This window comes from Salvelinus namaycush, chromosome 34 (assembly GCF_016432855.1).
Source record: "Salvelinus namaycush isolate Seneca chromosome 34, SaNama_1.0, whole genome shotgun sequence".
Classification (NCBI taxonomy): domain Eukaryota; kingdom Metazoa; phylum Chordata; class Actinopteri; order Salmoniformes; family Salmonidae; genus Salvelinus; species Salvelinus namaycush.
In genome coordinates, this window is record NC_052340.1 from 40,008,954 (window position 1) to 40,021,438 (window position 12,485).

Sequence of the window (12,485 nt, forward strand, 5' to 3'; positions counted from 1 at the left end):
ATCACCCTACACTGACTATAGAGACAACACTACCTAGCGTAGGCAGAGATAATGTAGGTAGATCACCCTACACTGACTACACTACCTAGTGTAGGCAGAGATAATGTAGGTAGATCACCCTACACTGACTATAGAGACTACACTACCTAGTGTAGGCAGAGATCATGTGGGTAGATCACCCTACACTGACTATAGAGACTACACTACCTAGCGTAGGCAGAGATAATGTAGGTAGATCACCCTACACTGACTATAAAGACTACACTACCTAGTGTAGGCAGAGATAATGTGGGTAGATCACCCTACACTGACTATAGAGACTACACTACCTAGTGTAGGCAGAGATAATGTAGATAGATCACCCTACACTGACTATAGAGACTACACTACCTAGCGTAGGCAGAGATAATGTAGGTAGATCACCCTACACTGACTATAGAGACTACACTACCTAGTGTAGGCAGAGATAATGTAGATAGATCACCCTACACTGACTATAGAGACTACACTACCTAGCGTAGGCAGAGATAATGTAGGTAGATCACCCTACACTGACTATAGAGACTACACTACCTAGTGTAGGCAGAGATAATGTGGGTAGATCACCCTACACCTAGCAGCTAGCAGCCAGTCTGGGTCATTCCTAATCAACCACTAGAGATCTGTACAGAGCAGAGCCAACGGGTACCGACAACATCCCACGATGCTCCCTGCTCGGCTACACGCTATTCATTAGCATGTAAACGTACAAATTAATTGGTGCTTCGCTCTCTAGTGCGCTCTTCCCTCTCTCTCTCTCTCTCCGCAATCGTCACACACACACCAACAACATTAATCATCATCACTTTCATTTTGCTTATCCTGGAGAGGGCGAGAGAGCGAGGCCGCACCTTTCAAACAGGATGATCAGTCAGTCAGCAGCTGAGAGGGAGGAAGACTGCATGCTGTTTAAAGCTTCCCAGTGTGTGGTGCAGTTTTCTAACCTGGGAACTGATTAGCTGAACTCTATCAGTGTTTATCATGCTGCTGGGTTGAAAGTCCAGGGTTTAAAGCACTCGGATTCATCACTGGTAAATAACAGAGAGAGAGAGAGAGAGAGAGTGATGGATATTGAGAGAGAGAGAGCGAGAGCGAGAGAGAGATGGATATTGAGAGAGAGAGAGAGAGAGAGAGAGAGAGGGATATTGAGAGAGAGAGAGATGGATATTGAGAGAGAGAGCAAGAGAGAGAACTAGAGAGAGAGAGAGAGGGATATTGAGAGAGAGAGAGAGAGAGGGATATTGAGAGAGAGAGAGAGAGAATGGATATTAAGAGAGAGAGCTAGAGAGAGAACTAGAGAGAGAGAGAGGGGGATATTGAGAGAGAGAGAGAGAGAGAGAGAGAGAGAGAGAGAGAGAGAGAGAGAGAGAGATGGATATTGAGAGAGAGAGAGAGATGGATATTGAGAGAGAGAGCGAGAGAGAGAACTAGAGAGAGAGAGAGAGAGAGAGAGATCAATATGGTATTGCCACATCATCACGCCATGCTAAGTCCATTTGGCACACAGCTGCCTGGGAGGCAATCCATTCTGTTCCATCTAAAAACAGGCCCTCATTTCCATGCCAATCAATGGCCAGACCATAGGAAGAGGAGGAGCCTCCTAAATTTGGGCCTGAAGAGGAAAATTCCTAACTGACACTCATGTTACAACAGTCTCTCTTTTATCAAGATGGCAGAGGATATTAACATCTAACCAGACGCAATATTCACAAGCTAGGGAAACTAAACTTAGCGGGTGCGTCCCAATAATCTAATTTCTCCTGAAATGTACACTTGTTCACTACTTCAAAACAAATGTAAAAGCATTGGACTGGTAGAGGCAGGGGCTAGCTAGAGGGAGTTTCCACTATATGTGGAATGTGTACCAGTCATTTCCTTTCAAAAATCAGAGAAGGGAACCAGTTCAGTCTTTGGGAGGACGGAGCCATGGCCTAAAGCTTTAGCCTAGTCTGAGATTCAGCTGCTTTCAATTCTACAGTATCAGCACGATAATGAAGAGTTTATATGATATAAATCACATTTATACCTTCTAGATATGTTTCCTCTTTCTTTATGACAGAGTCCAGAGCCAACTTGCCCTCCTTTCTTGTCACAACCACCCACAGACAGACAGACAGGCATCCTATGACGGTGCCAAAAATTTACTGAGCTCCTCAGTAAGGCCATTCAATCAATCAATCAAATGTATTTATATAGCCCTTTTTACATCAGCTGATATCTCAAAGTGCTATACAGAAACCCAGCCTAAAACCCCAAACAGCAAGCAATGCAGGTGTAGAAGCACGGTGACTAGGAAAAACTACCTAGAAAAGGTCAGAACCTAGGAAGAAACCTAGAGGCTCTACTGCCAATATTTGTCTATGGCGATTGCATGGCTGTGTGCTCGATTTTATACACCTGTCAGAAACGGGTGTGGCTGAAATGGTCCGCATACTACACCTTCCCTGAACAATAAAGTAGACAATACAACAACACATCACACTCTGAGAAACAAACTGACTGGGGGAAAAAATCACAGCATAGAACTGATCTACGGTCTGTGAATCACAATGCCTTAGCAAAGGTGATCGCCTACAATCAGTAAAAGCTCAACGGCTTGAATACATGACTGTACAACAGACATGATATAAACCTGCCAATGAATAGGAAGATGATGCACGGTCAGCCTGGATGCAGCAGCGTGGGCGGACATCATAAGGCATATTAGTGATGTTAGTCAACTAACAGGATGAACACACATCCGTGGGCAGGTAGCTAAGAGAAGGTATTTACCTAAACGGTTAAAAAAAAAATGTTATCATATCATATGTTAGCAGCAAAGGGTGATTCGGACTTCCCAAACCAGGAAACGAGCAGAACCAAAGACTTTTGCGTTCCAAATGGCACCCTATTCTGTGCGCTACTTCCTGGTCAATACTGGCGGTGCGCTACTTCCTGGTCAATACTGGCGGTGCGCTACTTCCTGGTCAATACTGGCGGTGCGCTACTTCCTGGTCAATACTGGCGGTGCGCTACTTCCTGGTCAATACTGGCGGTGCGCTACTTCCTGGTCAATACTGGCGGTGCGCTACTTCCTGGTCAATACTGGCGGTGCGCTACTTCCTGGTCAATACTGGCGGTGCGCTACTTCCTGGTCAATACTGGCGGATCGCTACTTCCTGGTCAATACTGGCGGATCGCTACTTCCTGGTCAATACTGGCGGATCGCTACTTCCTGGTCAATACTGGCGGATCGCTACTTCCTGGTCAATACTGGCGGTGCGCTACTTCCTGGTCAATACTGGCGGTGCGCTACTTCCTGGTCAATACTGGCGGTGCGCTACTTCCTGGTCAATACTGGCGGATCGCTACTTCCTGGTCAATACTGGCGGTGCGCGACTTCCTGGTCAATACTGGCGGTGCGCTACTTCCTGGTCAATACTGGCGGTGCGCTACTTCCTGGTCAATACTGGCGGTGCGCTACTTCCTGGTCAATACTGGCGGTGCGCTACTTCCTGGTCAATACTGGCGGATCGCTACTTCCTGGTCAATACTGGCGGTGCGCTACTTCCTGGTCAATACTGGCGGTGCGCTACTTCCTGGTCAATACTGGCGGATCGCTACTTCCTGGTCAATACTGGCGGATCGCTACGTCCTGGTCAATACTGGCGGATCGCTACGTCCTGGTCAATACTGGCGGATCGCTACGTCCAGGTCAATACTGGCGGTGCGCTACTTCCCGGTCAATACTGGCGGTGCGCTACGTCCCGGTCAATACTAGTGGATCGCTACTTCCCGGTCAATACTGGTGGATCGCTACTTCCCGGTCAATACTAGTGGAGCGCTACTTCCCGGTCAATACTAGTGAGTCGTTACTTCCCGGTCAATACTAGTGGATCGCTACTTCCCGGTCAATACTAGTGGAGCGCTACTTCCCGGTCAATACTAGTGGAGCGCTACTTCCCGGTCAATACTAGTGGATCGCTACTTCCCGGTCAATACTAGTGGATCGCTACTTCCCGGTCAATACTGGCGGTGCGCTACTTCCCGGTCAATACTAGTGGATCGCTACTTCCCGGTCAATACTGGTGGATCGCTACTTCCCGGTCAATACTAGTGGAGCGCTACTTCCCGGTCAATACTAGTGAGTCGTTACTTCCCGGTCAATACTAGTGGATCGCTACTTCCCGGTCAATACTAGTGGAGCGCTACTTCCCGGTCAATACTAGTGGAGCGCTACTTCCCGGTCAATACTAGTGGAGCGCTACTTCCCGGTCAATACTAGTGGATCGCTACTTCCCGGTCAATACTAGTGGATCGCTACTTCCCGGTCAATACTAGTGGATCGCTACTTCCCGGTCAATACTAGTGGAGCGCTACTTCCCGGTCAATACTAGTGGTGCGCTACTTCCCGGTCAATACTAGTGGAGCGCTACTTCCCGGTCAATACTAGTGGAGCGCTACTTCCCGGTCAATACTAGTGGAGCGCTACTTCCCGGTCAATACTAGTGGAGCGCTACTTCCCGGTCAATACTAGTGGATCGCTACTTCCCGGTCAATACTAGTGGAGCGCTACTTCCCGGTCAATACTAGTGGATCGCTACTTCCCGGTCAATACTAGTGGTGCGCTACTTCCCGGTCAATACTAGTGGAGCGCTACTTCCTGGCCAATACTAGTGGAGCGCTACTTCCTGGTCAATACTAGTGGAGCGCTACTTCCTGGTCAATACTAGTGGAGCGCTACTTCCTGGTCAATACTAGTGGTGCGCTACTTCCTGGTCAATACTAGTGGTGCGCTACTTTCTGGTCAGTACTAGTGGAGCGCTACTTCTTGGTCAATACTAGTGGAGCGCTACTTCCTGGTCAATACTAGTGGAGCGCTACTTCCTGGTCAATACTGGCGGTGCGCTACTTCCTGGTCAATACTAGGGGAGCGCTACTTCCTGGTCAATACTGGCGGTGCGCTACTTCCTGGTCAATACTAGTGGTGCGCTACTTCCTGGTCAATACTGGTGCAGGGAAGAATAGTAATACTTTGGTGGGGTTTGATATTTGTCAATAATTTAAATTGGAAATAATTTTTTTTGCATATCCCAACTCTCCCTGAGACACAGTCAGGGCCTGCCATTATCAATCATCCCCTGCAGCTGTGGAAGCAGAGTAGCACAGAGCTCAGCCAGCCACAGGAAAACAACTGAGGGTGCATCCTAAAAAGGTCAGTGCTTGACTTGAGCCGACTTGAGCCGCTGGGCCGACAATTCACATTTTTGGGGAACTGCGTACCGGCTCCTCTATATAACAAAGTGGCCTATCACCGGCCCGGATTCACACACAGCGTCAAAGGTTGAACAATGCAGGATCTGCATTGAATAGCAGAGTGGGCATTCAAGTCCTGATTCCGCTTCGTTCTACTTTATTTGTCACAAGTCTATGAATCCGGTATATGAGTAGACTGTTCCAGTTTGAGAATCCGGTCTGTGAATCCGGTGTATGAGTAGACTGTTCCAGTTTGAGAATCCGGTCTGTGAATCCCGGTATATGAGTAGACTGTTCTAGTTTGAGAATCCGGTCTGTGAATCCCGGTATATGAGTAGACTGTTCCAGTTTGAGAATCCGGTCTGTGAATCCCGGTGTATGAGTAGACTGTTCCAGTTTGAGAATCCGGTCTGTGAATCCCGGTGTATGAGTAGACTGTTCCAGTTTGAGAATCCGGTCTGTGAATCCCGGTATATGAGTAGACTGTTCCAGTTTGAGAATCCGGTCTGTGAATCCGGTGTATGAGTAGACTGTTCCAGTTTGAGAATCCGGTCTGTGAATCCCGGTATATGAGTAGACTGTTCCAGTTTGAGAATCCGGTCTGTGAATCCCGGTATATGAGTAGACTGTTCTAGTTTGAGAATCCGGTCTGTGAATCCCGGTGTATGAGTAGACTGTTCCAGTTTGAGAATCCGGTCTGTGAATCCCGGTGTATGAGTAGACTGTTCTAGTTTGAGAATCCGGTCTGTGAATCCCGGTGTATGAGTAGACTGTTCCAGTTTGAGAATCCGGTCTGTGAATCCCGGTGTATGAGTAGACTGTTCTAGTTTGAGAATCCGGTCTGTGAATCCCGGTGTATGAGTAGACTGTTCCAGTTTGAGAATCCGGTCTGTGAATCCCGGTATATGAGTAGACTGTTCCAGTTTGAGAATCCGGTCTGTGAATCCCGGTGTATGAGTAGACTGTTCCAGTTTGAAAATGCGCAGATTGAGAAAACGCAAGCTTGAATGTTATCAAATGAGGTTGTCAAATGAGAGTTCCTTACAGTCATGAAAATCCTGGAAAAGTCCTGGAATTTTTAAACTGTGTTATTAAAATATTTGATCAATCAGTTAAAATGGGCGGGGGGGGGGGGGAGCAGCAGGTAGCCTATAAAATAATGATAGACTATATAGCCAATTCAAAACACAGCTCGTAATCTCGCTAGTTAACTATTCAGCTATAAGCATTAATGTCATTACCGTCTTGTTTCCAACCGGCTCTGTTGAGAAGTACATCTGACACCATAACAGGAAACCTGACATTCCTCTCTATTAAAACAGTAGGCTACCCAGGTAATTTCAGCAATGCAAAAATAATATTCTAAATGGACAAATAACTTCCATGCTGTGCATAGATCTCCCCTGAAATATGAATATTTTAGCCGTATAAAAAGGTTATAGATTAAAAAAAATGTCTTCGTACTTTGTTTTGAAGTAACCTACCTTATCCATTTCTATCCCAGATTCATTGAATGAGAGAATAATTGTATATTGAAAGTATTTGGTTGTAATGTTGCAATATTTTATATTAAGGGTGGCCAACCGTCCCCCGTCTAACACACCACATCTGTTACTCAACAAGACCTTGATGAAACAGACACACCCAGCTCTCCAGATGGAGGGATGACCACATGGGTTTTATACAGTAGCCTAACAATGTGGTTATTCTACTTTGAGGGAGGTTAAGTGCCTTGATCAAGGGCACAACGGCACGAGATAGTAGGCTACATGGGGTCAGAGACCAGCAGCAATACCACATTTAACCGGACTTTTTCCATGTAGGCTATTTTGACTGCATTTACAAAGGGAGACCAATTCTGATATTTGTTTCACTAATTGGTCCTTTGACCAATCAGATAAGCTATGGAAAAAGATATTCTGTGAAAAGATCTGATGTGATTGGTCAAAAGACTAATTAGTGGAAAACAATATCAGAATTGGGCTGCTTGACTAAACACAGCCATAGAGATATCATCAATTATTGGTCTTGGGATATTTGGTTAAAAGTCATGGAGAAGTCATGGAAAAGTAATGAATTTTCCATTAGTCAAAATGTGTGAATAAACCCTTAACAGTGAATAATCAGAGGTCTCTATAGCATAACGTAATTTGTGAATTTCTGTGAACAAAGTCTAATGGACCGTGGGCGGGCTGTTGGCACCGAGTCACCAGAATATGAATAAACACACATCAACCACTTTCTACCGGCATCTCCATCACTATAACAGCCAGGGGGTTCAAAACATTATGTCGTATCAATCATATATATTCTATACCAGACATAGCCATACCATCATCCTATCTCTTTCTGTCTTTGCCAATAAAGAGTAAACCAGAGGAGCCTTTGATGCATACGCCAAGTAGCCTATCTGTCATCACAATTTATTTCCAACATGACACAGAGAAGTTATACGTTTTGTCAACAGCTGTCGGGAATAGTGTGCACTGAGAAATACATTTTTTTTTTTTAAATGTTGGACCCATTCCCCTTAAGTTATGGTTACTGCAAGCAGCCGATGGCAGAACATCTGGGAGGTAGACCTACCTCATGGCTGGTTGCCGAGATTCATAATATTGTCTTGATTAATTCAGCTACATAATAATCCCCGAAGGCCAAGTGTAGCAGGCTTCCCTCGGAACACTTTTACACATTATGACGTTTGCATAATTCCGTCCAATATTTCCTGTGTTGACCAGTAGCTATTCCACATCAATAGTCTACAGGCAGGATGTCTTCTGATGTGGAAATATCTAAAAAGGTAAAAGACTGACGACGTGATTTTAACTACGGTAGCCATCTCAGTCTTCTGTGGACAACCCTCCGCTACATATACACAGGGAGACCGCAATAACAGCAACGTTTGTTGTTTTAGTTGTGCGCAAATCAACAGTTACTGTTGATTTCAATGTTTAAAAAATTAAAACAAAAAAACATTACTGATATGCTGCAGAAGAACAATAAATGTTTCTGGTTAAAACACGAGAACATAACTGCCAATACGGAGACAACACTCGATTCATTTAGATGTCTATTTGAAAATGAGCTTGACAGATCATGATTATTGTTGTGCCAAGATGCATGATACATCTTCTGTCTTCATACACCGGGTGGCATGTGCCAAAACATTCTACAATGATGCCAAGCTATCAGCGCATTTCACAGATTCACCAACTATTAAAAATGTCTGCGCTAAAACGAAAATTGACGGGCGGCTTTTCTTTAAGACCTCCGATTTGGTAATGCTCAAAATGAGTAGTGGTTAACCTACTAGGTAGAGGTAGACAGTCGCGGTTAGCGCCGCTGAAGCTGGAAGAGAAGTGGGAAAAGAGAAGAGCATTGCTACCCAGTCGGATTCTTTCACTTGGCACAATATAACCACCCACCTAATGTAGCGGATCCAGCGCCGGAGACAGTTGATCAAGCTGCTTATTTAATAGTTGAACACCGTTGCTCGTACATTCCATCCGTTCTATTTGCTCCCCTGTTGTTCCACTGATCCGACACACAATAATACTTGGTACTGCTTTCTCTTCAGTTGTATCGCTGCAAACGCGTATCCCCTGCTTTACGAGACTGTGGTGTAATCATTCGTCCACACAGTTGTAAACAGTTGCGTTTTTACAACGAAAACGAGAGTTTCTATTGGACTAATTCAGTTAGGTCCTTCCCGTTTCGTTCAGTTTGCTTCCGTTTATGAAACATTTTGCAACAAAATTGGGATAATGAATACACCCATGGTGCCCTGTAATTGAAAGCCGGTTTGCGATTGGACCACCTGCAGAAGACAAATCATAATGTGTCATGGCAGACGGTTGGTTGAAAGCTTTGAAGGGCGGGATTAGAATGTACCAATGTTTTTAAAGAGACAGGGAACTCCATTTGAAATATTTGCGCAACAGCTCACGGCAAAATATTGGAGCGTTATAAAGCACTGCAAAATATTGGAGCGTTATAAAGCACTGCAAAATATTGGAGCGTTATAAAGCACTGCAAAATATTGGAGCGTTATAAAGCACTGCAAAATATTGGAGCGTTATAAAGCACTGCAAAATATTGGAGCGTTATAAAGCACTGCAAAATATTGGCGCGTTATAAAGCACGGCAAAATATTGGAGTGTTATAAAGCACTGCAAAATATTGGAGCGTCATAAAGCACTGCAAAATATTTTGGAACGTCATAAAGCACTGCAAAATATTGGAGCGTCATAAAGCACTGCAAAATATTGGAGCGTCATAAAGCACTGCAAAATATTGGAGCGTCATAAAGCACTGCAAAATATTTTGGAACGTCATAAAGCACTGCAAAATATTGGAGCGTCATAAAGCACTGCAAAATATTGGAGCGTCATAAAGCACTGCAAAATATTTTGGAACGTTATAAAGCACTGCAAAATATTGGAGCGTCATAAAAGCTAACAGTATTTTAATAAATACAAATGTCATAATTGATTTACTCTTCCAATGATTTGAGACCACAACCAGAACTTTATATCTGTCAGTCTATTTATAGGCAACAGATGTTCACACATTTGCTTCCTGGCAAATAGGTGCGTTCGCATATTCACACAATAGAATTTAAAATAATTTGGAGTGTTAATCCATTTGGACATTTTAATCAAGTGAATTAAATAATTAATCAGAATTAAGTATATAATTTAAGTATATACAGTATATAATAGGATAAATCTCGACACAGTTGATTGATTTACCAGGTTTAGGTATCCAGTTCAAATCAAATCAAATTTTATTGGTCACATGGTTAGCAGATGTTGATGCGAGTGTAGCGAAATGCTTGTGCTTCTAGTTCCGACCGTGCATTAATATCTTACAAGTAATCTAACCTAACAATTTCACAACAACTACCCTTATACACACAAGTGTAAAGGAATGAATAACAATATGTACATATAAATACATGGATGAGCGATGGCCGAACGGCATAGGCAAGATGCAGTAGATGGTATAAAATACAGTATATACATATGAGATGAGTAATATAGGATATGTAAACATTATATAAAGTGGCGTTATTTAAAGTGACTAGTGATCCGTCTAATTAGTCTGTTAATTTAAGTGGCCAGAGATTTGAGTCTGTATGTTGGCAGCAACCTCTCTAGTTGTACATGCCCTTTAGGTTATCTTTCTCTCTATCTGAAAAACATGGATATAAAAACAGTAGACCACAGTAGGTTGGTGGCACCTCAGCATCCCGGAATCGCCTCTTCACTGTTGACGTTGAGACTGGTGTTTTGCGGGTACAATTTAACGAAGCTGCCAGCTGAGGACTTGTGAGGCGTCTGTTTCTCAAAGTAGACACTCTAATGTACTTGTCCTCTTGCTCAGTTGTGCACCGGGGCCTCCCACTCTTTCTATTCTGGTTAGAGCCAGTTTGCGCTGTTCTGTGAAGTGAGTAGTACACAGCGTTGTACGAGATCTTCAGTTTCTTGGCAGTTTCTCGCATGGAATAGCCTTCATTTCTCAGAACAAGAATAGACTGACGAGTTTCAGATGAAAGTTCTTTGTTTCTGGCCATTTTGAGCCTGTAATCAAACCCGCAAATGCTGACACTCCAGATACTCAACTAGTCTAAAGAAGGCCAGTTTTATTGCTTCTTTAATCAGGACAACAGTTTTCAGCTGTGCTAACATAATTACAAAAGGGTTTTCTAATGATCAATTAGCCTTTTAAATTGCTAAACTTGGATTAGCTAAAACAACGTGCCATTGGAACACAGGAGTGATGGTTGCTGATAATGGGCCTCTGTACGCCTATGTAGATATTCCATTAAAAATCTGCCATTTCCAGCTACAATAGTCATTTACAACATTAACAATGTCTACAGTGTATTTCTGATCAATTTGATGTTATTTTAATGGTCCAAAAATGTGCTTTTCTTTCAAAAACAAGGACATTTCTTTGTGACCCCAAACATTTGAACGGTAGTGTACATATTGCCAAAGCTTACTTTGGAGATTTACAATATTAACATAATTAATAATAATAATCAATATTGTCAACAGGACAACAGTAACAACAGTAATCAAGGGTCAAAATAACCATACATTCAACAATAACAATAAGCATACAGTAGAGGACATGTGCAGGTTGATTGGTCTGTCAGACACTGTCCCTCATCTTATGGCAGGCAGCAATGTAGTGCGCTGCCAACCCACAGCTGTCTGCATCCTCCCCCAACAGGACGGGTAGCCTACTCTCATCAGAGAGGTCTTTGAAACCTTTAATAAGGGTATCAAACTCTGTCTCGGGTTCTGCTGTTGTGCAGTGGTTGCACTGCCTTTCCTCTACAGGGAGCCAGGTTTTCCTGTGTCTACCCTTCTCAATGGCAAGGCTGTGCTCACTGAGCCTGTACTTTGTCAAGGTTTTTCAAAAATGTTGATCAGTAACCATAGTCAAATATTTAGCCACAGTGTACTGTCGATTTAGGGCCAGATAGCACTGCATTTTGCTTTGTGTTTGTGCTTGTGTTTCCCAATAAGCAATGTGGTTTTGTTTTGACTGTGTTGTAATTTGGTTTATTCTGATTGATTGGATGTTCTGGTCCTGAGGCTTCAGTGTGTTAGTAGAACAGGTTTGTGAACTCAGCCCCAGGACCAGCTGGATGAGGGGACTCTTTTCTTTGCTCAGCTCTTGATATTGCAGGGCTTGGTAATGATGTATTTTATATGTTTCCAAATCTGAATTGCTATTTTTTGTCTTTAAAAAAATCTCTCTCTCAATTCAATTTCAATTTAAGGACTTTATTGGGAAATGGATGTTAACATTGCCAAAGCAAGTGAAATAGATAATAAACGAAAGTGAAATGAACAATAAAAATGAACAGTGAACATTACACTCACAGAAGTTCCAAAAGAATAAAGACAATTAAAAATGTAATATTATGTTTGTATACAGTGTTGTAATGATGTGCAAATAGTTACAGTACAAAAGGGAAAATAAATAAACATAAATGGTGTTTGTTCTTCACTTTTCTTGTGGCAACAGGTCACACATCTTGCTGCTGTGATGGCACACTGTGGTATTTCACCCAGTAGATATGGGAGTTTATCAAAATTGGGTTTGTTTTCAAATTCTTTGTGGATCTGTGTAATCTGAGGGAAATATGTGTCTTTAATATGGTCATATATTTGACAGGAGGTAAGGAAGTGCAG

The 12,485-nt window shown here is 43.2% G+C and overlaps 1 protein-coding gene across 1 annotated transcript in view; it reads right to left on the reverse strand.

The window, feature by feature from the left end:
• LOC120028346 (protein-tyrosine sulfotransferase 1-like) overlaps positions 1-8,929 on the reverse strand; it is a 36,550-nt gene extending 27,621 nt beyond the window's left edge. The window contains exon 1 of the mRNA XM_038973563.1: positions 8,700-8,929. The gene's annotated coding sequence lies outside the window, so the exon portion shown is untranslated. The remainder of the gene's footprint in view (positions 1-8,699) is intronic.
• Between the last annotated feature and the right edge of the window lie 3,556 nt (positions 8,930-12,485).